Source organism: Dromiciops gliroides, chromosome 2 (assembly GCF_019393635.1).
Source record: "Dromiciops gliroides isolate mDroGli1 chromosome 2, mDroGli1.pri, whole genome shotgun sequence".
In the NCBI taxonomy this organism is placed as follows: domain Eukaryota; kingdom Metazoa; phylum Chordata; class Mammalia; order Microbiotheria; family Microbiotheriidae; genus Dromiciops; species Dromiciops gliroides.
Genome location: NC_057862.1, coordinates 104,640,289 through 104,662,562, shown reverse-complemented (window position 1 = coordinate 104,662,562; position 22,274 = coordinate 104,640,289). Strand labels below are relative to the sequence as shown.

The 22,274-nt window shown below is 37.6% G+C and overlaps 1 pseudogene; it reads left to right on the top strand.

Annotated features, from left to right (window-relative positions):
- The first annotated feature begins 219 nt into the window (after positions 1 to 219).
- On the top strand, positions 220 to 21,949 carry LOC122738359 (annotated as a pseudogene).
- The last annotated feature ends 325 nt before the right edge of the window (positions 21,950 to 22,274 follow it).

The following is a 22,274-nucleotide window of genomic DNA, read 5'->3' as shown; positions in this document are numbered from 1 at the left end:
GCTTTTTGTAAATTATATCAAAAGAAGTTGAATAAGAATACGAAGGATATGATGAGTTAGTTTTCCTAGAGTATCATGGGAGTTGTATCATGATCTGATTGGATAATCCAAACACTAACCCTAGACAAATGAGAAAGGGTTGGAATACTACTTACAAAGGTTGGGGTCAAGAAGTGAATTACATAAGCAGCCAGAGAGGTATGAGAGATCCCAGGAACCATGGCTAAAAACCCAAAGCATCCTCTGGTGTTGGTAAATATGGATTAGAGTAGGGAGAGGTACCATAAGGAGAGGTTAAAAGACAGACAATCTCATCATAGTATCTGTTACCTGTACCATATAAAAAGGAGAGTAAATACATTTTTTTCACTTAATAGTACTTTGTTTTTCCAGTTATATGTAAAGATAGTTTTCAACATTAATTTTTGTAAGACTTCGAGTTCTAAGATTTTTTCCCTCCTTCTTCCCTCTTCAAGACAGCAAGCAATCTGATATGTTATATATGTACAATCATGTTAAATATATATTATATATATCCATATTAGTAATGTTGTGAAAGAAGAATCAGAACAAAAGGAAAAAAAACCATGAGAATGAAAAAACAACAATTTTAAAAAATGAAAATAGTAAGCTTTGATATGTATTCAGACTTCATATTTCTTTATGTGCATACGGATAGCATTTTCCATCATGAGTCTTTTGGAATTTTCTTGGATCATTGTATTTATGGGAAGTCTATCATATTTGATCATTGTACAACATTGCTGTTACAGTGTATAATGTCCTGTGATTCTGCTCACTTTACTCAGCATCATTTCATATAAGTCCAGGTTATTTTCTGAAATCTGCCTACTCATCATTTCTTATAGTACAATAGTATTACATTACATTCATATACTACAACTCGTTCAACCATTCCCCAATTGATGGGCATCCCCTCAATTTCCAGTTCTTTGACTCCAAAAAAAGAGCTGCTATAAATAGTTTTGTACAGGTGGATTCTTTTCCTATTTTAGGATCTTTTTGGGATAGATACCTATTAGTCATATTGCTGGATTAAAGGATATGCACAATTTGTTTTCCCTTTTAGAATAGTTGCAAATTGCTCTCCAGAATGGTTGAATCAGTTCACAACTACAACAATGCATTAGTGTTCCAATTTTCCCAAATCTTCTCCAACAGTACATATATTTACAAAATAATACTTACTGAAATTCTATATAGCAGTGATTGTGATGTCAAAAGTGAAGACATTCTCTATGCTGCTCAGAAAATCAACTTGTTCCATGCTGATTTATTGTATCTCAAAATGACATTTGACTTTCTAAAAGACAGCTTAAAAATATAGGAATGATAGGATCCTGAAAGGAATACACCTAACAAGGCTTGGTAAGAATATATTTGCAGTCTTGCAGATCCAATCAAAAGGGTTTTAAAGGGAGGTGAAAGTAGGAGTAAGGAAACTTCATATAAATACATACATAGTTGTGCAAACACGAAGAAGATATAAAAGAGAGTTGTTTCAATGTAGAAAGAACAGTGGTAGAGACATCAAGACTGAGGCAAACAGGGTTTAGTGACTTGTCCAGGGTCACATGGCTAGTGATGTCTGAAGTCAGATCTGAAAGTAGAAAGATGAATCTTCCTGACTCCAGGCCTGGTTTTCTGTTTTTTTTTTTTTTTTACTTCTTTTAGGATTCCCATGATATTGCTATGTCGAAGAATATGCATGGTTTTATAGACCTTTGGCCATAGGAGGCCTGGCTTTCTATCCACTGTGCCACCTACCTGCCCATCAAGATATTCCCAGGATAAAAAATTAAAGAAAGAACCCATCAATATTATTCGTGACATATTCCACAAAATCAGAGTATAATTACAGATGCAATAAGTATATTTTATTATTATATTGTATTTATTGTATATCACATTCTACTCTATATTCTATTACATTATATAATAAAATAGTATATTATAGAGGTAATAAAGAGAGCATTGAAATTAAGTAGCCTAAGAAACAGGAAAGTTAGTTTGAGTGAGCATTAATATATTTTTGAGGTTCTCTGGTATGAGGGTAGGAGTTAAGAACAGAGAAAGATGCTAAACCATCTGCTGAAATAATTGAGGGAGGAAATAGAATGTTCTGGGGATAGATAATGTCCACCAGAATCTGGATTGGGTGATAAATTTGAAAAGTGTGAACTTCAGAGGAGGACAGTTTCCTTTGCTGAATGATGGTGCTAACAGGAATCATGAAGTGCCATTGGAGAGTGGAATATTCCAACTCATCATCTCAATCAGTCATTGACTAACAGGAGTTGTGAAGGAATCAGTGTTTTCATGAGGGAGCCAGTTCTTAGTAATTATAGCTAATAAGAGCTTTAAAACATGGATCTTTAAGGCTTATGAACCACTCTACATATTTTAGCTCATTTGATTCTTACAACAAATTTATGGGTTGGGCTCTACTATCATTCTATTTTACTTATAAGGAAACTGAGGCTGCAGAAGGTTAATACACTTGCCCAGGTCACACAGCCAGTAAGTGCTGAAGCAGGATTTGAACTCAGACCTTCCCAATTCCAAATCCAGTGTTACTGCACCACCTAGCTACCTCTTGTTCAGTACCATGCTCCCCACATCCCCTGAAGCTACAGTTGTGCAATAACAGCCCTAAATCCATTTTAATGGTAGAAGGTTCTTCAGAAGACCTTTACAACCTTGCCAGTAATGAGGGGGATATGTGAGAGACATATACAACCAGAGGGCCTGGGCTAGTGAATTTCCTTAAAAAGTATCTAAATTAGGGGCAGCTAGGTGGCAGTGGATAAAGAAAGCACTGACCCTGGATTTAGGAGGACCTAAGTTCAAATGCAACCTCAGACACTTGACACTTAACTAGCTGTGTGACCTTGGGCAAGTCACTTAACCCTCATTGTCCCACAAGAAAACAAAACAAAATAAACAAAACAAACAAAAAAGATATCCAAATTAGCCTCAAGCCTTAGTTGGCTCAGAGGATTTGGATTTCACCCATTGATGTAGCTTCCTGATTTCCCATGTATTAAAAAAAGGCTAGATAGCTTTGGATGGCATACCAAGCAACATAACCAACACCAGGAAATTTTGCTCAGCAGAATGAACTTGGTGTCCTTGATGAATGTTCTTCCCCTGCTATGGCTAAGTGAATTTCCTTTTGTTAACCGCTGCATGTTCCAAGAGGGTTATTTTTTTCTCCAAATATTGAACCTAAATTATCATGGGATTGGACCAACTTAGGCCTTTTCTGTAACAGATCCTTAATGCTTCTGGGATAAAGTACAACCTCAATAACATAACAAAGTTTTCCACATTGTGGCTCTTCTCTTTTTACATTAATTTCAAATCCCTTCCCCTCACTCTATATTTTAGTGAAACTGGTCTACTGGCTGTTTCCCATATACAACATCCATCTTCCACACATTTGCCTTTGCAAGGTGATCTCTCAGATCTAGAATGTTCTCCTTCCTCATCTCTATTTTATAATAACATTTGGAGCCATCTCTAGTGGTCCTGATGTATATCTTGTCAATAGACCAGATGGCTCTGGAGGAGAGAATGAGGTTGGTGATTTTGTGCAGCCTTCCCTCAATTAATTCCAATCCAATGCAAGTCATGACATCACCTCCTGATATCATGGTCTTTTTTGAGAATGAAGGACAAACAACAATAATGACAAGAGAGAATCCCTAAATTCCTGCAAGTCATAGCTCAGACAAAACCTTTTTCAGAAGGCTTTGCTTCTCTCTATTCCCACTTGGCTGTTTTGTTTTGTTTTGTTTTGTGGGGCAATGTGGGGTTAAGTAAGTTTCCCAGGGTTCCACAGCTAGTAAGTATCAAGTTTCTGAGGCTGGATTTGTGTGTGCATAGATACAAATTTTCAGATCACATGAATCTGAGAGACTAATAAAACAGTGAATGACATCAGGATTCAACAAGATTTCGATAGGTTATAACACTGAGTTAAATCTAATAAGAAAAAATTTAATACAGAAAAATGTAGTCTCACACTTGGGCTAAAAAAATCTTCACAAATAGGAGCTGAAGGAGGTATGGTTAGGCAGCAGGTTTTTTGTTTTTTTTTTTTTTTCCTGAAAAATATCTGGGCGTTTTGTCAGGTGCAAAGTCAATATGAATTCTCAGTTACTATGGTAGCAAAGGAAGCTACCACAATCTTAGATTACAACAAAAGGTATGGTGTCCAAGGCTAGGGAGTTGATGATCTATGTGTACAATGTTCTGATTAGACTGCGGGTTTTAGGAAGGACATTGATAAACTGGAGATATCCTCTAAAAGAGGATGAACAGAATTGTGAGGAGCCTCCAGATCATGCATTATGTAACTGGTTGAAGGAATTGGGGAATGTTTATCTCAGAGAAGAGAAGACCTAGGGGGACTTGACAGCTATCTTCAAGTATTTGAAAGACCATTCTCATTCTCTCTCTCTCTCTCTCTCTCTCTCTCTCTCTCTCTCTCTCTCTCTCTCTCTCTCTGTCTCTCTGTCTGTCTGTCTCTCTGTCTGTCTGTCTCTCTGTCTGTCTGTCTCTCTCTCTGTCTCTCTGTCTCTGTCTCTCTCTCTCCCTACCACTCCAAAAGAATTCACCAAAGTTCTATCAAGTCTTCTTCATGACTTACAAAATTCATGGACTCTCAATGACCTTTTCCTTCTTCCTCCAAATAATAACCACCATCATCACAAAACCGTCTAAACAAATATAGCTTTGGGCTAGGGTGAGCTTCAGAGTGTTTTAGGTTATACAGGAAAACTATAAACAAATAATACCATACACTATAATGTTCATATTCCTTTAAGCTCAACAGTCATGATCCAGACATTTATGGCAGGCGCTTTCTATTTTACTTATAAAATGTAGTCCTAGATCAAACTCTCTTTTATGGAAATCAAGGGTATAACTTCCCAGAGATCTTACTGAAATGATGCCTTAAAACAGGCCTGATTCTCATTTAGCCCCTTGTACTTAGATTTCAGAATGCTGGAACTCAAAGGCACCTTATTGCTTATTTCTTATTTCATAAACTATGTTTTTAACAGATCATTTTGTTTATTTCCCCACAATATTCAGTGAATAGTATCTCATTCAACAGACTTTAAGAATTTTAAGATGGAGTAGAAACTTGGAAGTCATCTAGTGCAACCCCAAGGTGAAAGATGAATCTGGTTTCTTTTATAGATCAGGAGCTTGAAGTTGGCTAAGCTAGATTACTTATTTGAAGTCTCAAAGCAAGCTAATGGTAGATTTGGAATAAGAACCCATGTTTTCTGATCATCCAGTTGTTATTTTTCCATTGTACAATACCAGCTACCTTATTTAGAGTCTTTTATTTTCTGAGGCACATTTGTCACCTAAACACTTTGTTCCTCCCTTTTTATAGGAAATGAACAAATAATTGTGTCTTACCTAATTTATTAAGTCCAGCTCAAATTTACCTCCATGGAGATGCAGTTCTGTGATCTTTCTTGAACCCCATTCTCTGACTTGGGAAAGGGGAGCTAGTTTTGTTCATGTCCCAGTGTGTAATTTGATTCTTTCTTATTTGTATTCTCGTCAGTGTCACATTTTATGCTCCAAAGAGTGTGTTTAGGATAATAACAGGCTTGAAGTTTATGAAATAAAAGATTGATATCAGCTTCATAAAACTCAGGCAAAAGCAATATCTTTTCTACATCTTGCTATCCCTTTAACTGCAAGCACCTTCATCTACAATGGCTACTGAAAAAAATATAATAATAGCAATAATAGCAACAGTAATAATAATAATAATGATCATAGGAGATCAGTTCTAATAGCCATGGTTTTCAGAATTGGCATCTTTAATTTCTTTATTGATTTAATGACAAGGGAAGCTATACTTACTTTTTCTCCATTTTACCAGTGCTTTTTTTTTTTCTCCTGGAGAACACCTCCACGTGTTACTTAAATGTCAGTGTGTTGCTTAAATGTCACCAGGCTTGTTTATGCATTGGGATGAAGGTGGGGGTGGGGGTAGAGGTCAGGAAAGAGCTAAAACCTCATGACCATTGATATCTCATTCTACCAGAAGAAATTCAAGGCTTCCTTCCTCATATCATGGTAGAGAAAGTCATATCTTGTGAAATTAGGTCACCTTCTTGCAAGTGTCACCTTTATACCTCTTCTCCCATAAGAAGGTATCATTTCCTATGTTTGTAAAAATAAATAGGGGGGGGGGGCAGCTAGGTGGCACAGTGGATAAAGCACCGGCCCTGGATTCAGGAGGACCTGAGTCCAAATGCAGCCTCGGACACTTCATACTTACTAGCCCTGGGCAAGTCACTTAACCCTCATTGCCCTGCAAAAACAAAAACAAAAACAAAATAAATAGGGGGCGGCTAGGTGGCACAGTGGATAAAGCACTGGCTATGGATTCAGAAGGACCTGAGTTCAAGTCTGATCTCAGATACTTGACACTTACTAGCTGTGTGACCCTGGGTAAGTCACAACCCCCATTGGCCCACAAAAAATCCAAAAGGTATGAATAAAAATATATTTAAAAAAATAAATAAATACATTATTTCACTCTCCAAGAGCAAGAAATATGGTGCTAACCAGTATAGACTGATATTGCAAGTGTCTAGTCAAAATTATAGTAGGACAATATAGAGGTTTATTTTTAATTCCGATTTCTCCCTTCCAGTTCATACTCAATTCAGCTCAATTCAAGAAACATTTACCAAGTGCCTACTAATGTATAAGATACTCTATTAAATGCTGAGGACATAAACACACAAGAAAAAATATCCCTGCCTTTAAGTAGCTTACATTTTGTGGGGGAAACAATGCCTATTTACCCAACCACAAATCATCTGGCTCACTCATGATTAATGTATTTCCAAAGGGTCCTGGGTCTATTGGTGTGTTTAGGAAAAGAACCAGCTCCCTTTGTTATCCTGAATACAAATCAATGTCCCTTCTGGCCTCTGCTGCCAGTCAAACCTACCCTATAATTTGAACAGAGCTAATAATTGCTAGAATTATCATGTGTGTAACTTTGTCTCTCAGGCATCAGGATATATAACCAAAAGAAAACAAGAATGAAAATGAAAACAAAACTGGATAACTGGTGAAACTGATTGGCACATATATCCTTACATTCTTTTTGTGTGTAGTAGTGATGATTCGTACATGGCTAATAAATCATGTAACATTTGAATGAAATATTGGGCAATGGAATTCTTCTTCCTCGAGACCTAGAACTGGTCAAATTGAAACATTCATTCAAGTTTCTTTAAAAAAACATTTTATTGATATCTTTTATTTTTTTGTTGTCTAATATATTGCCTTCATTTCCCAATATATATACTTCCTACCTCCTTCAGCCAGAGTCATCTTTTATAACAAAGAATTTTGTTAAAAAGCAGGTCAGCAAAACTTAACCAATACATCAACTGACCCCATCCATATATGCAGAGCTTGGTATTCATAGTCCTCTACTTCTGCAAAGAAGGGAGAGAAATACTTTCTCTTTTAGAAACAAAGGCATTAATAAGTTATAAGGCTGAATTTGACAATCCTGCTTTTCATTTGTTTCTCTTCCATTTGCTAGCTTACACAATCAAGACATTTCACAAGGAGGCACAGTGCACACTGGAGGGCTATGAAGCTCCAGTTTCTGCCACTCTGGGCTTTCACTTACCATCTCCAGACACATAAATACTGGAGTCAGTAGAATGTTTGAGGAGGAATGGGCTCATGTCATGGGATCTATTTCAAGATTAGGCTTGGCTTTTGCTTAATGGTTTTTGCTTTGTTTTTGTTTTGTTTTGTCACGAAGAAAGGTTAAGTCAGGGATAGGATTAGAGTTGAAATGACTGATGTAAAGAAAAAAATAAATAAAATGCATATTTTTTTAAATTGTAAAAATAATTAAGCTTGCTTCTTATAATTGGAAAGCATTCAATTTTAATTTTGTTGTTACTGTGCGTGCTGTTTACATTGTTGTAATATTTCTGTATATTATCTTCCTGGGTTTACTTAGTTGTCTTTGTATCAGTTCATATACTGCTGTTGGTACTGTTGTGTCTGCTACTGCTGCTATAACTATACATTTACGTAGTACTTACTGTTTGCAAAGAGCTTTTACAAAGATCATCTCATTATGCTTACAATAGACCAGGTAAATAGGTGCTAATGTTATCCCAATTTTTACAGATGAGAAAACTGAGACAAAAATTAAGTGACCTGCCTAAGATATCTTTCCATATCTTCATTATTTCTTTTAGCACAATTATATTCCATTACATTAATTTACCACAATTTGTTACTCCATTTCTCAATCAATAGTCATTTTGTTTCCAGTGGATAGCTACATGGTACAGGTGCACTGGCCCTGGAATCAGGAGGACCTGAGTCCAAATCTCACCTCAGAGACTTAATAGCTGGGTGACCCTGGGCAAGTCATTTAACCCTAATTGCCTTAAACATCCAGCACCATCTCCACTCTTCCTGATCTATATCTTGCCACTGGATCCAGATGGCTCTGGAGAAGATAATGAGATTGCTCACCTTGCCCAGCCCTCCCTCACTTAAATCCAATTCATTGCAAGTCATGATATCACCTCCTGATGTCATGGTGTCCTCTTTGAGAACAAAGGACAAAAAACAACTTTGTTTCCAGTTCTTTACTTCTACAAAAGTAGGCACTGAACAGTCAATTCAATTCAATGTAAACCTTAGGATAGACCTAACTTTTGACATCAAGATTAAGGGACCTATAATGTTCTACCACAAACTGACCATTACCATTATTAGCACCACTTTTTGTGATCAAACAATAGGCTAGAGAGAACACTGGTCTTACCTTGGATTTATTTACCTACCACTACTTATAGCTGCAGTGAAAAAAGCTAAAGAAATCCTCTAAAGGAATCAAGTCTGCAAAGCCAAAAGTACCCAGCAAATTCCAGGATCTAGAAATGTCCAGGCTGAATAAATGACATGACACTGTATAAAGAAATACCTCCTGAAGTTTCCCTGGCTCAGGAAGAATATACCACCTTGAGTTTCCTATACAAAGTGCATTCCTGATGATTTTCCTAAGTTTTCTTAAGGAGTTGATATGCTACTGATATACAACTCAAAGGACACTAACAGGTTATGTGCAACCTCACCTGTGAAAAAGGTACCATCAGTTTTTTGACACTAGCCTCCCCTTTCTGTGTCCTCTCCCCTTTATAGGACAATACATTGCTGGCCCCATTCAGATAACTGGGGATTCTGTATTTTCCCACCCTCTTATCATAAAGTGAACCTTGAGCAAGGTTCCGGAGAAGCTACTTATTATTAAGCCACAATATGCCTAATTATGAATTAACTGAAATCATTGTTTCTTCTCATCTTTGGTGTAGGTATAGTAACCTATAATTTAAGCCTGGTCTCTAGAGCAAGAATCAAGTCTAATTCATCCCTATATTCCTCAAGTTTCCCTAGCCCAGCAAAGGGCACATAACAGCCACTCAAAACTACTTAGTAGAATGAATGAATGATCTTGTTCCTGTTTAAGCAAAGTTAGAGAGAAGCACTGAGGTGCAGTGGGAAAAGAGCTGAACTTGGGGTTTCTAGACCTGAATTTGAATTGTGACTCTGCCACTTATTACCTATGTCACCTTAGGCAAGTGACTTAACCTCTCCGTTTTTGTTTCTTTATCTGTAAAAGTGATGAATTTGGAGTAGTATAAGAGTTATTTTCCATTTTTATGTGTCCTGGATCCTTTTAGCACTCTGATAAGGACTCCTTCTCAGCATGTTTTTAAATAATTGAAAAAAATATTACCTTCTAGACAGAGATAAGTAGAAATAAAGATGTAATTTCTTTTTCCTATCCGTGTTCACAAAACCCCTGAAATCTCTTCTCGGATTCCTTAAGAACCACTGGACTAAATGAACTCTATGGTCCCTTCAAACTTTGAGTCTCTAATTCTATGATGCAAAATTCAGGTGAAAGAAAACCAGTAACTAAAGTTTTTTGGGGGTATAGGTACCCTTCTTGGTGACCTGAAATCATGCCAGGTCAGCTGCCACCTGCCCACCCATGTGGAAAGATGATCCTACATCTCACTCTAGCCTTTACATGAAAATTTTCACTGTCAAAGAAAAGGCTGACTTTTTTAATGGAGGAGGAGAGAAATCAAACCAAAAAAAAATAATCCATAGGCATTTTCAACCTGGGAGTTGCAGCTATCAAACCATATGAAGTTCTTGGTGTGCAAATCTGGCCCCTTATGGGAACGGGAGCAAAACAGCGTATTAGAAATGATCTTAATAGAACAGGCAGAGGATTTGATTACTTAAAGCCTTAAATTTTTTATTATTGACCAAAAGGTCTAGGAGATTGTCATCTGTTGTTTGTTAGGGATAAATGAACCAATTCAGATAAAACAAGAGCCAATTTGAATCTCTGGCCAGACATCAAGCAAAACAGAAAGTTTTTCAAAGGATGGAAAATAGGCCCTTCATCTTCCTTCTCTTCTCCTCCCTGCCACCGGCCCCTTGACCTCTCTTCCCCAGCCTGTAGAGGGAACAAAAGCTAAAGCCCAGCTTGCCACAGGAAAAGGACTTTGAGGAGAAGAAATGGTTCAGACTCCAGAAGAATGTGAGATTCACAAAATCAACTTTTCCTGCTCTAAGGAGCCTTGACCTAACCACCAGCAGATGCAGATCAGGGAGGCTAAGCCAAAAATTTGTAGGCACCTAGTCTCCAGATGTACATAGCTTAGTTGGAACAGTGAATGATGAACCTCCCCAGAGCAAGCAAGAAAACCTTTATCATTTTTCCTGCTGTGGTTCATTCAGATAACCTTCACTTCCCCAGCTCCTATAACACATCTTATTTTCATTGCTTTACTCTGCTGAAATTCTAGGTGGCAGAGCCACCAGTGTGAGGTTTGTATTGCAAGTTTTAAAAACTCAATTTAAGTTGAATAACCTTAAAGGAAATGTCTTCTTTCAGGGAAGAATTTTTTTCTTTTTTTTTATCCTAATTCATTTCAGCAGCCCGTTTGAGTAGGTCACAGCTGGGGAACCAGAGGAGGGGAAAAGATAGGAGAGGAATTTTTCCTTCTGTTGACCTAGAAGGGGGAGAGTAAGAGGAGAGTTGAAGAGTAGACACACTTTCTTGGTTTTGAAGCAAGTTTTTAAAAAGACTAAGTTCAGGAAAAGTCCAGTAAGAGACAGGTGGCCATGGAGCCATGAAGACCTGCGTTTGAGTCTATCTTCCTGCACATTCTGGCTGTGTGACAATTTCTAAATGCTCAAGGCTGGGTGTATGTATCATAGGGGCTGGCTGGCCACAATACTCCCACTGAGTCAAACCCAAATTAAAATATAATAGGGAAACATTTAACTAGATAAAAATATAGATACAATAATATAAGAGATTGATAACATTAAATTTTAAAAACTAAGTCAACATGCAGCCCATAGGGATGTTTATGTACAAATTCCTGGCCCCATCTCTTTTTGAATTTGACACCACTGCCCTAATTCTGTAAGACTTTAAGATGCAGAAAAGCTGCCATTGTGCATTGGTAGAGGACATTTCCTCATCTGGGACCTCCTAGTACCAATGAAATAACAGTTCTACTCTTTATCCCTAAATCTATTATAGAAATCTAGTTGCAACATACTCATCATCATCAAAGAGCATTTCTTATCTAATTATTTTGACATGTGTATATCTTAGCTTTTAGGTAATAATTTTGCTTTTAATAATATATCAAGGTCACCATCTCACTCCCATTAGATTGGATAATATGACAAAAAAAGAAAATGATAAATGTTGGAGGGGATGTTGGAAAACTGGGACACTAATGCATTGTTGGTGGAGTTGTGAACAGATCCAACCATTCTGGAGAACAATTTGGGACTATGCCCAAAGGAATATGAAACTGTCCATACCTTTTGATCCAGCAATACCACTGCTAGGTCTATATCCCAAAGAGATCCAAAAAGGGAAGAGAACCTATTAGTACAAAAATATTTATATCAAATCCTTTTGTGGTGGCTAAGAATTGAAAATCAAGGGGATGCCCATCAACGGGGAATGACTAAACAAGATTGTAATGGAATATTATTCTGCTTAAAAAAAAAAAGACAAACAGGATGATTTGGAAAACCTGGAAAGCCTTACATGAACTGATGCAAAGTGAAATGGGCCGAACCAGAACATTGTACACAATAATTATATAATGAAGAACTCTAAATGATTTAGCTATTCTCAGCAAAACAATGATACAAGATAATCCCAAAGGATTTGTGATAAAAAATGGTATCTGCCTCCAGAGAAGGAACTAATAATTATCTGAATACAGACTGAAGCATACTATTTTTCATTTTTTCTTTTTATTCCTTCCTTCTTTCCTTCCCCCTTCTTTCTCTTTCCTTTTCTGTTTCTTATTAAGTTTTCTTGCACAAAATGACTAATATGGAAATGTTTTACATAATTGCATATGTATAACCTAGATCAGATTGCCTGCCTTCTCAATGGGGAAAAGGAGAGATAGAATTTGAAACTCAATGTTTTATAAATGAATGTCAGGGGCAGCTAGGTGGCACAGAGGATAAAGCACTGGCCCTGGATTCAGGAGGACCTGAGTTCATATCCAGCCTCAGACACTTGACACTTACTAGCTGTGTGACCCTGGGCAAGTCACTTAACCCTCATTGCCACACCAAAAAAAAAAAAAGAAATGAATGTCAAAAAATTGTTTACATGTAATTGTGGAAAATAAAGTATTATTAAAAATAATACATCAAGGTGTTCAGAAGGCATTGCATTTGTGTCAGGTATAATCATAAAATAATGAAAATTAATGAACATATAAGATCCTATATACTCTAAATGGCAGAGCAACAGGAAGAAAAATATCTTAGCTCCCCAACAATACTCTTACACAGTTTTAGAAAATATACCAGATCAAACACTAATCAGGAAGCCCAAGAAAAATATCACAGTGAATATTTTTCCTGCTCAGATCAGCATAGGTATGTGGACAGTGGGGACAGGGTCTGGTCAAGGTTGGATGGCTAGAGCAGCAAAGGTTATGTATCATGGCAAGAAGAAGATTCTGTCCTGTACACTCACCTTTTGTAGGTGGTGAGAAACGGTGCCAACTGGCAACTCTTTTGTTCATTACCAATTTCTAGGGCACAGATCCAGTGTGAAGAAAGGAGGGGACTTGCAGCTCTGCTGGAGTTCCAGGGTGACAGTGGTAATGGGCCCTAGGCTGTATACTAAGCAAGAAAATAAGCTTAAGAAAAAAAAGGAGCTGTGTGGCATTAATCTCAACCCAATCTGAAGCCTTCAGTAGGATAACCAGGGAAGGAATCTGAGACCAAAGGAGGGGCTGTTATCATGCCATTATGAAATGACACAGCTTTCCAACTGGTTGATATGAACTGAATCCAGCAGCAATATACTGGAACTTCGTATCAGAGAAAAAAGTTCATAAGAATGTCAGGAAGATCCTAATTTAAGGCAGGAACTTGTAGAATCAGACCAAGAAGACAGTGATCAGACTTTGCCTGGAAAGGCCAACTATTTTGGTAGCTCTTAAAGCTTGCAGGTTCATTGTCTAAGCTTTCCTGGGGATTCTGGAATAACACAACATTCAATATACCCCCAAAAACAAGAGAGGTACCCAAGGGGCCTAAAACCTAATTGAGACATTTTCCAAATAAGTGTGTAGTGCCTGGTCCTAGCATAAAGTTGGAAGTCAGGAAGTAGATTGGAAAAATGAGCAGACAAACACAAAAATTCCCACCATAAAAGTTATTATGGTGACAGTATCATTCAGGGCAGATACTCAGAAGAAAGTGACTCAAAAACATCTACAAGTAAAACCTCAAAGAAAAATGCAGCTTAGGGTCAAGTATAATCAGAATTCTTGGAAGATGTTTTGAGTTTTTTTGTTTGTGTTTGGTTTTGGTTTTGTTTTTGTTTTGAACAGCTAAAATTTATTTTAAAAACAAAATGGTCTCCTGATCTGAGGACCTTCCAGTCTACTTCTCTTGCATCCACTTCCTCCTCTATCACTCCCCAACAATGTTGGCTATGAAGGTGCTCAACTCCAAGCCAAATTTGTTGGGGCTCAAGTGGTACTGGCCTTGAACAACAAGTCTGGGGACTGTAGAACATACTGAGAACTAACTTAGGGCTTAAGTGTATCATGAAGCTGCTTTTTTTTTCCAATTCTGGCAATATCCAGCTTACCAAATATAGAAATGTGTTGGTGCATGAGCTACAAAGTAGCTTTAGCTGAAAATGACATTATTGGTGATGACATTACTTCAAATGTTCTCATTATTAGAGAGCTGTTGAAAGAAGTGTATTTCTATATTTCTGAAGGTCTGTACCCTGGAAAAATAATAGAAGGATTTGAAACTGATAAGACAAAAGCACTTGAAGTATTAAATTAAGCCAAAATAAGCAAGGAAACATGAACAGATTATCTCATCCATGTAAACAGATCAACTCTGCACGCTAAAGGCAATGATGACCAAGTAGATGCCCTTATAACAGAGGCAAGGGTAGGCTGCTAGTCAGGAATCCAGATTAATCTCTTGATCTTTTCATGATAAAGATCACAGAGCTGAAACATAAATCAAAAACACACAATGTTGATCAGAGGACACTGGTTTTGGACCATGGAACCCAACATCCTGATATGAAGAAAAGAATAGAATAGAAGATATATTATTTTTAATGTAGCATTAACATATTTAAGAAGAGAAATGAATTCTCATTTTTTATAGAAATGTGGAAGAGAGAAAAAAGTATTTTTTACCTTAATGTTTTATTTTTATATTTTATTTTTAATTTAGAATTTTATTTTTCACCAATTACGTGTAAAATCATTTTTCATGTCCATTTAAAAGAAAAAAACTTTGTGCTCCAAATTCTCTTCCTTTCTCCCTACCCTGTCTTTAGGAGGCAAGATTTTCAATATAAGTTATACATGTGTCATCATGTAAGACATTCCCATATTAGTCAGGTTGTGAAAGAAAATAGAAAAAAAACCCTCAAGAAAAATAAGCTAAAAAATTATGCTTCAATTGATTTTCAGGTACCATCAGTTCTTTCTCTGGAAAGAGATTGTGTTTTTCATCATAAGTCCTTCAGAGTTGTCTTGGATCATTGTATTGCTGAGAATAGCAAAGTCATTCACAGTTGATCATCTTACAATATTGTTGTTACTTTGTATGTAGTACATTTCACTTTACATCACATCATGTAAGTCTTTCCAGGTTTTTCTGACAGTATCCTGATCATCATTTCTTATTGCAGGAAAGTGTTCCATCATAATCATATCCCACAATTTGTTCAGACGTTCCCCAATTGATGGACATCTCCTCCGTTTTGAATTCTTTGTACCAGCAAAGAGCTGCCATAAATATTTTGCACATACAGGTCCTTTAACTTTTTATTTTTTATCTGTTTCTGGATACCAAACTAGTAGTGGTATTACTAGGTCAAAGAGTTTCCACGGTTTTACAGCCCTTTGGCCATAGTTCCAAATTGATTTACAGAATCAGTTTAAACTCCACTAACAGTGCATTAATGTCTCATTTTTCCCATATCCCCTATAACACTTGTAATTTTCTTCTCTATCTCCTGTCATCCAGTCCCTCCTCAAGTGTTTTGCTTCTGAATGACCCCTCCCCCAATCTGCTTTCTCTTCTATCACCTCCCCCCCATCGCATTCCCCTCCTACTTTCCTGCAGGGTAAGATAGATTACTATACCCAATTGAGTGTGTATGTTATTCCTTCTTTGAGCCAATTCTGATCAGAGTAAGGATCACTCATTCCTCAGTACCTCCCCCATCTTCCACTCTACTATATAAGCTTTTTCTTGCTTCTGTTATGTGAGATACTGTACCCTATTCCACCTCTCCCTTTCCCTTTCTCTCAATGCATTCCTCTCTCACCCCTTAATTTTATTTTTTAAAAAGATATCATCCCTTCATATTCCAATCATACCTGTGCCCTGTCTAAATATACTCCATCTGCCTTCCCTAATAATGAGAAAGTTCTTATGAATAACAAGTATCATCTTCCCATGTAGGGATGTAAACAATTTAAGCTTTTACTATCCCTTATGGTTTCTTTTTCCTGTTTACCTTTTTATGCTTCTTTACATAGAATCTTGTATTTGAAAGTAACATTTTCTATTCAGTTCAGGTCTTTTCATCAAGAATGCCTAATAATACTCTCTTTCATTGAATTCCATTTTTTCCCTGAGGGATTACACTCAGTTTTGCTGGGTAGGTGATTCTTGGTTGTAATCCCAGTTCCTTTGCCCTCTGGAATATCATATTCCAAGCTCTCTGATACTTTAATGTAGAAACTGCTAGATCTTGTGTTATCCAGACTGCATTATCCTGGCTCCACAATATTTGAATTGTTTCTTTCTGGCTACTAGCAATATTTTCTCCTTGACCTGGGAGCTCTGGAATTTTGTTATAATATTCTTAGACACTTTCATTTTGGGATCTCTTTCAGGAGGTGATCTGTGTATTCTTTCCATTTCTATTTTGTCTTCTGGTTCTAGAATATCAGGGCAATTTTCACTGACAATTTCTTGAAAATGATGTCGGGGGGGGGGGGCAGAGCTAAGATGGTGGAGGAAAGACATTAAATGCACAGGGCTCCTCATACTATCGCCCCCAAAACAGCAATAAAATAACCCTCAGGGCAGAAAAACACACAAAAATACTGGCTGAGAATTTTCTCCAGATATAGATTTCAGGGGGCTGTGCTGGGCCATGAATAAAGCCTAACCCCACAGTCCAGCTGACACACCAGACACCCGCCCAAGGAATTTGCCCCAGTGCCTCTGAATTGGCCGCAGCACAGGCATCTTCTGGAACCAAGCACGTGGTTGGACTGAATGGCTGGCCTGGGGGGGTAAGTACAGGGGTACCAGTGGACTGGGGAGAAGGATTCGACTGTCCCACCCCAGTGGGCAACCAAGAAGAAATACTGAGTGGCTAAAGGCCCAGGTTGGGGAGGGGAGCAGGGGAGCAGTCTCATCGGAAACTGAGAACCACACCACAGAAAGCTTTGCTGGTTGGTTTCTTAGTAAATACGCCTGAGGTTATCTCCATACCTGAGAACAGGCCAGGTGAGATTAAAACCTGCCCCACCTCAACCCCAAACACCTGGGACCCTCTGAAGCTGAGAACAAGAGCAGAGCTGAGAAGCAGCCCCCCCCACCCCCACAGTGGAGAGTTTAAAATCAAATGAAAGTGAGGCCAGGCAGGATGAGAAGAAGCCCAATCATTGCCTGGGCCATGCTGTAGCTTGAACAGTGTGTCCTGGAAGCAGAGCCACACTTTAAGAAGCAGTTAAAAGCCAAGAAATAGTAAGCCAGGATGAGTAGGCAGAGAAAGCAGAAGACCATTGAAAACTTCTTTGGGGGTAAGATAGACCACAATACAACCTTAGAATGTTAAGGGCTAAAATTCTAGCTAGTCTGTCTAAAATATCTAATGAGTGGTCGCCAATAAATTATAAGCTTTAGCAAGAGTTAGGCTTTTAAGCATTTATTAAGGAGAATAAGAATTTGGTAAAGAGAGAGAGAAAGTCCTACATTCATTTATCTATTAAAGGGAGAGCACATTTCTAGCTCCACTCTCCACCAGAGTCCTCAGGAAAGAGCGTCAGTCAGAGCGCCAAGCTCTTCCTTCTTCCTCCCACTAACAAATATCATTTCCTGACACCAAAGAAAAGACGCATGTTCTTGCCCTCAAAGACCTTCACCTCATGGGTGGAGCTCTTCTACAGTAAGTCTCCAGCAGGTGGTGTCATTCCAATCATTACAAGAAGAAGAAGATAAGTGTCAAAGATCCAACATCCAAAGCTTCTAAGAAAAATATGAACTGGTCTCAGTCCATGGAAGATCTCAAAAGGGACTTTGAAGAGAAAGTAGGAGAAATAGAAAGAAGATGTAGAGAAAAGGAGGAAGGAATAGAAAGGGAAATGAGAGTGATGCAGAAGAATCATGAGAAAAAAGTCAACAGTTTGAAAAGCCAAATGGAAAAGGAGATTAAAAAACTGTCTGATGGGGGCAGCTAGGTGGCGCAGTGGATAGAGCACCAGCCCTGGAGTCAGAAGTACCTGAGTTCAAATCCAGCCTCAGACACTTTACACACTTACTAGCTGTGTGACCCTGGGCAAGTCACTTAACCCCAATTGCCTCACTAAAAAACCAAAAACCAAAAAACCAAAAAAAAACCCCAAAACCTGTCTGATGAAAAAAACTGCCTAAGAATTAGGACTGAACAAATGGAAGCTAGTGACCTTATGAGAAACCAAGACACAGTAAAGCAAATCCAATTGAATGAAAAAATAGAGGGCAATATCTCCTTGGAAAAACAGCTGACCTAGAAAATAAATCTAGGAGAGATAATTTGAAAATCATTGGACTACCTGAAAACCATGATGAAAACAAAAGCTTAGACACCATCCTCCAAGAGATTGTGAGGGAAAATTGCCCTGATATTCTAGAAGCAGAAGCTAACATAGAAATTGAAAGAATCAACCAATCACCTCCTGAAAGAGATCCCAAAAGGAAAACCTCCAGGAATATTAGAGCCAAATTCCAGAACTCCCTGGTGAAGGAGAAAATACTGCAAGCAGCTAGAAAAAAGGAATTCAAATACTGTAGAGCTCCAATAAGGATAACGCAAGATCTAGCAGCCTCTACATTAAAGGACTGAAGGGCATGGAATATGATATTTCAGAGGGTAAAGGAACTGGGACTTCAGACAAAAATCATGTACCCAGCAAAACTGTGTATAATCTTTCAGAGGCAAAAATGGGATTTCAATGAGAAAGAGGTCTTTCAAGGATTTGTGATGAAAAGACCTGAACTGAATAGAAAATTTGACTTTCAAATACAAGATCCTGGAGAAGTATAAAAAGACTTCATGAGGGATATTAAAAGATCAAACTGTTAACATTCCTATATGGGAAGATAATACTTTGAAATCATAAGAACTATCTCAGTAAGCAAATCACAGAAGACAGAGCTGAACTGAATATGAAGGGATTATATCTGTAAAGCATTTATGTTTTGTTCTTTGTAGGGCAGACAGGGTGGGGTATCTTATGTCTGGGGCTGGATTTGGACTTGGGGCCTCCTGGGTCCAGGGCTGGTGCTTTGTCCACTGTGCCACCTAACTAATCCATGATGACATCATTAAAATAGGGTCGATGTGTAGGAGGAATAAACTGGGGGAGGGAGAAGGGGAGAGATGGTCTGGGACAGGTAGTTCACATGAAGGAAACAAGAAAAAAGCTTATGGAGGAGAGTAGAAGAGGGGGAAGAAGTTGGGGAGTGAGTGAACCTTAATATCAGCAGAATTGGCTCAAAGAAGGACTAACATACATACTCAAGTAGGTATAGTAATACATTTTTGCCCTGAGGAGAGGGGGGGAGGGAGAAAAGGGGAGGGGGAAAGAGAGGAAGGAGGAAAGGGCAGATTGGGAGAGAGAGCAGTAAAAAGCAAAACGCTTTCAAGGAAGATGAAGATGTTCTGCATTACTGCACCAGTATGACATATTGAATTGCTTGCTCTCATAGGGAGGGTTGAGGAGGGAGGGAGGAAGAACAATTTAGAACAAAGAATTAGTTCAGGGACTCTGATTTCATTGGAGTGGGCTCATGGAGGGCATAGCTTTCATACCTAATTGGGAGGAGCAATCTATTTAACCCTGCAGGAAAATAGGAGAGGAAGAAGATAAGGAAGGAAGGAAGGGTGAAAAAAAGGAGTGCAGAGTGAGGGAGAGGATAGTCAGAAGTAAAACACTTATGAGGAGGAATAGGTAAAAAGAAGAGAGAGTAAATGTCATGGGAAGGGAGTGGGATGGAAGGAAATAGTTATGATGATTGATTATAATGGCAAAACGTATGGTACCTACTTTGCTGGGCTTTTATGAAGAAAATTCTCTGTAAAGCTTAAGGTACTATATACAGGTTATGATGAACAGGATACTATCAGAAAAACCTGGAAAGACCTACATGAACTGAAGCAGAGTGAAATGTACTGTATACAAAATAACAGCAATAGTGGGGGATGATCTGCTGGGAAGCATGTGGTTATTTTCAGCAAGGCAATAATCCAATATAACCCTGAAGGACTTATGAAGATTGCAGCACATCTGCAGAGAAAGAACTGTTAGTATCTGAAAACAGATGGAAACACATTTAATTTTTTTTCTTTTCCTCTTTGACAATGTCTTAATCTGAAGTTTTGGGGTTTTTTGACTGTTTTCTCTCACAACTAGCTAATATGGGAATTTTTCCATGACTACTCATGTATAACTTATTTTGAATTGCTTGAGTTCTTGTGGGTGAGGGATGCAAATGGAGTGGGGGAAGAGAAGTTGGAACACAAAGTTTTTTAAAAATTGATGTTAAAAATTTGTTTTTACATATATTTTGGAAAATAAAATTCTATGAAAAAAAAACTAAAAAAGAAAAGAAAATTATGTTTAGGCTCTTTTTTTGACCATGGTTTTCTGGAAGTCCAATAATTTTCAAATTATCCCTCCTGGATCTATTTTCCAAGTCAGTTATTTTTTCCAATGCGATATTTCATGTTGCCTTCTATTTTTTCATTCTTTTGGTTTTGCCTTATTGCTTCTTGATTTCTCATAAATTCATTAGCTTCCATTTGCTCAATCCTAATTTTTAAGGAGTTATTTTCTTCATAGAGCCTTTACATCTCCTTTTTAATTTGGCCAATTTGGCTTCTCAAGGCATTCTTTTCCTCATTGGCTTTTTGTACCTCTTTTACTATGTGGCCTAGACTGTTTTTAAGGTGTTATTTTCATCAGTGTTTTTTGTGTGTCTCCTTTACCAAGCTGTTGACTTTTCTATGATTTTCTTTCATCAATCTCATTTCTCTTTCCATTTTTTCCTCTACCTCTCTTACTTTATTTTCGAAGTTCTTTTTTAGTACTTCTATGGACTGAAACCAATTCATATTTTTCTTGGAAGCTTTGGATGTAGGAGCTTTGACTTTGTTATCTTCTTCTGAGGGTGTATTTTGATCTTCCTTGTCACCATAGAAACTTTCTATGGTTAGCATTTTTTTGTTTGCTCATTTTGCCAGTCTATTTCTTGACTTTTAACTCTTTGTTAAAGTGGGACACTGCATCAAGGGTGGAGGATGCAAAGTGGAATAAACCCATTTTCTTTATATGCTCTTGAAAATGTAGGTATAGTAGTCTTCCCCAGAGTAAAAAGAAGACATACAGAGTGGTTGATTCTTGCATGTTGTGGGATGCCTATAAATTTTCTTGATTACCTGAATCCTGAGTGTTTGAGGCATGTAGGACTTGCTTATGCATATCTATTGGGAGAAGATGAATTTTTTCTGAGAAATGTGGCAACCCCAAACTGTCACATGTTTTATAAAAGGAATAAATAAGCACAAGTTCACACAGATCAATGATGCTACCAAGAATGCTATTGAAGATGGTTGTGTGATTTCTGGTGCTGGTGCAGTGTAAGTAGCAATAGATGAAGCTTTCATTAAACATAAGCCCAATCTGAAAAAGAAGGATTCATGTAGGAGTCCAAGCTTTTCTTGATGAATTGCTCATTATTCTCAAGGTTCTTCCTCAGGACTCTAGTTTTGACTTTCAGGTAACACTACTTAAAATACCAGCTGAATATTCAAAATCAGGACAAATTTTTGGTGCTGATTTTGAAGACAGCTGAGTTGGTTATTTCAGCTGAAGTCAGTACCTAGGATAACTATTGTATCAAGAAACAGCTTCTTCAATCTTGCCCTGTAACTGCCACAAATATTCTACTGGTTGATGATATCATGTGACCTGGAATATCTTCTCTGAAAGGTTGAATTGCATTACAGTTCCACTGTAATCAGCTATATAAAGAACTTCATGAAGGCTCTACATAAAGAATTTCAAAATGTCATATAGTACAATTTTTATTCCCAGCCTCCAAAAGATTTTCAAAAGAACATTTTTCTTACTGTTGCAGTAAATGTCCCTCTAAAACAGAAATCATCACTATCTATTCAAAGATAAGTTCCTAAAATTAATTACATATTAATTTTTAAATTGCACTGAAGTATATGATTAAAGCATCAGCTTTTGTTAACCATCCTCTCAAAAAAAAAAAAACACCTAAATCAGGATGCTGGAGGGAAAACTTGGTAAAGA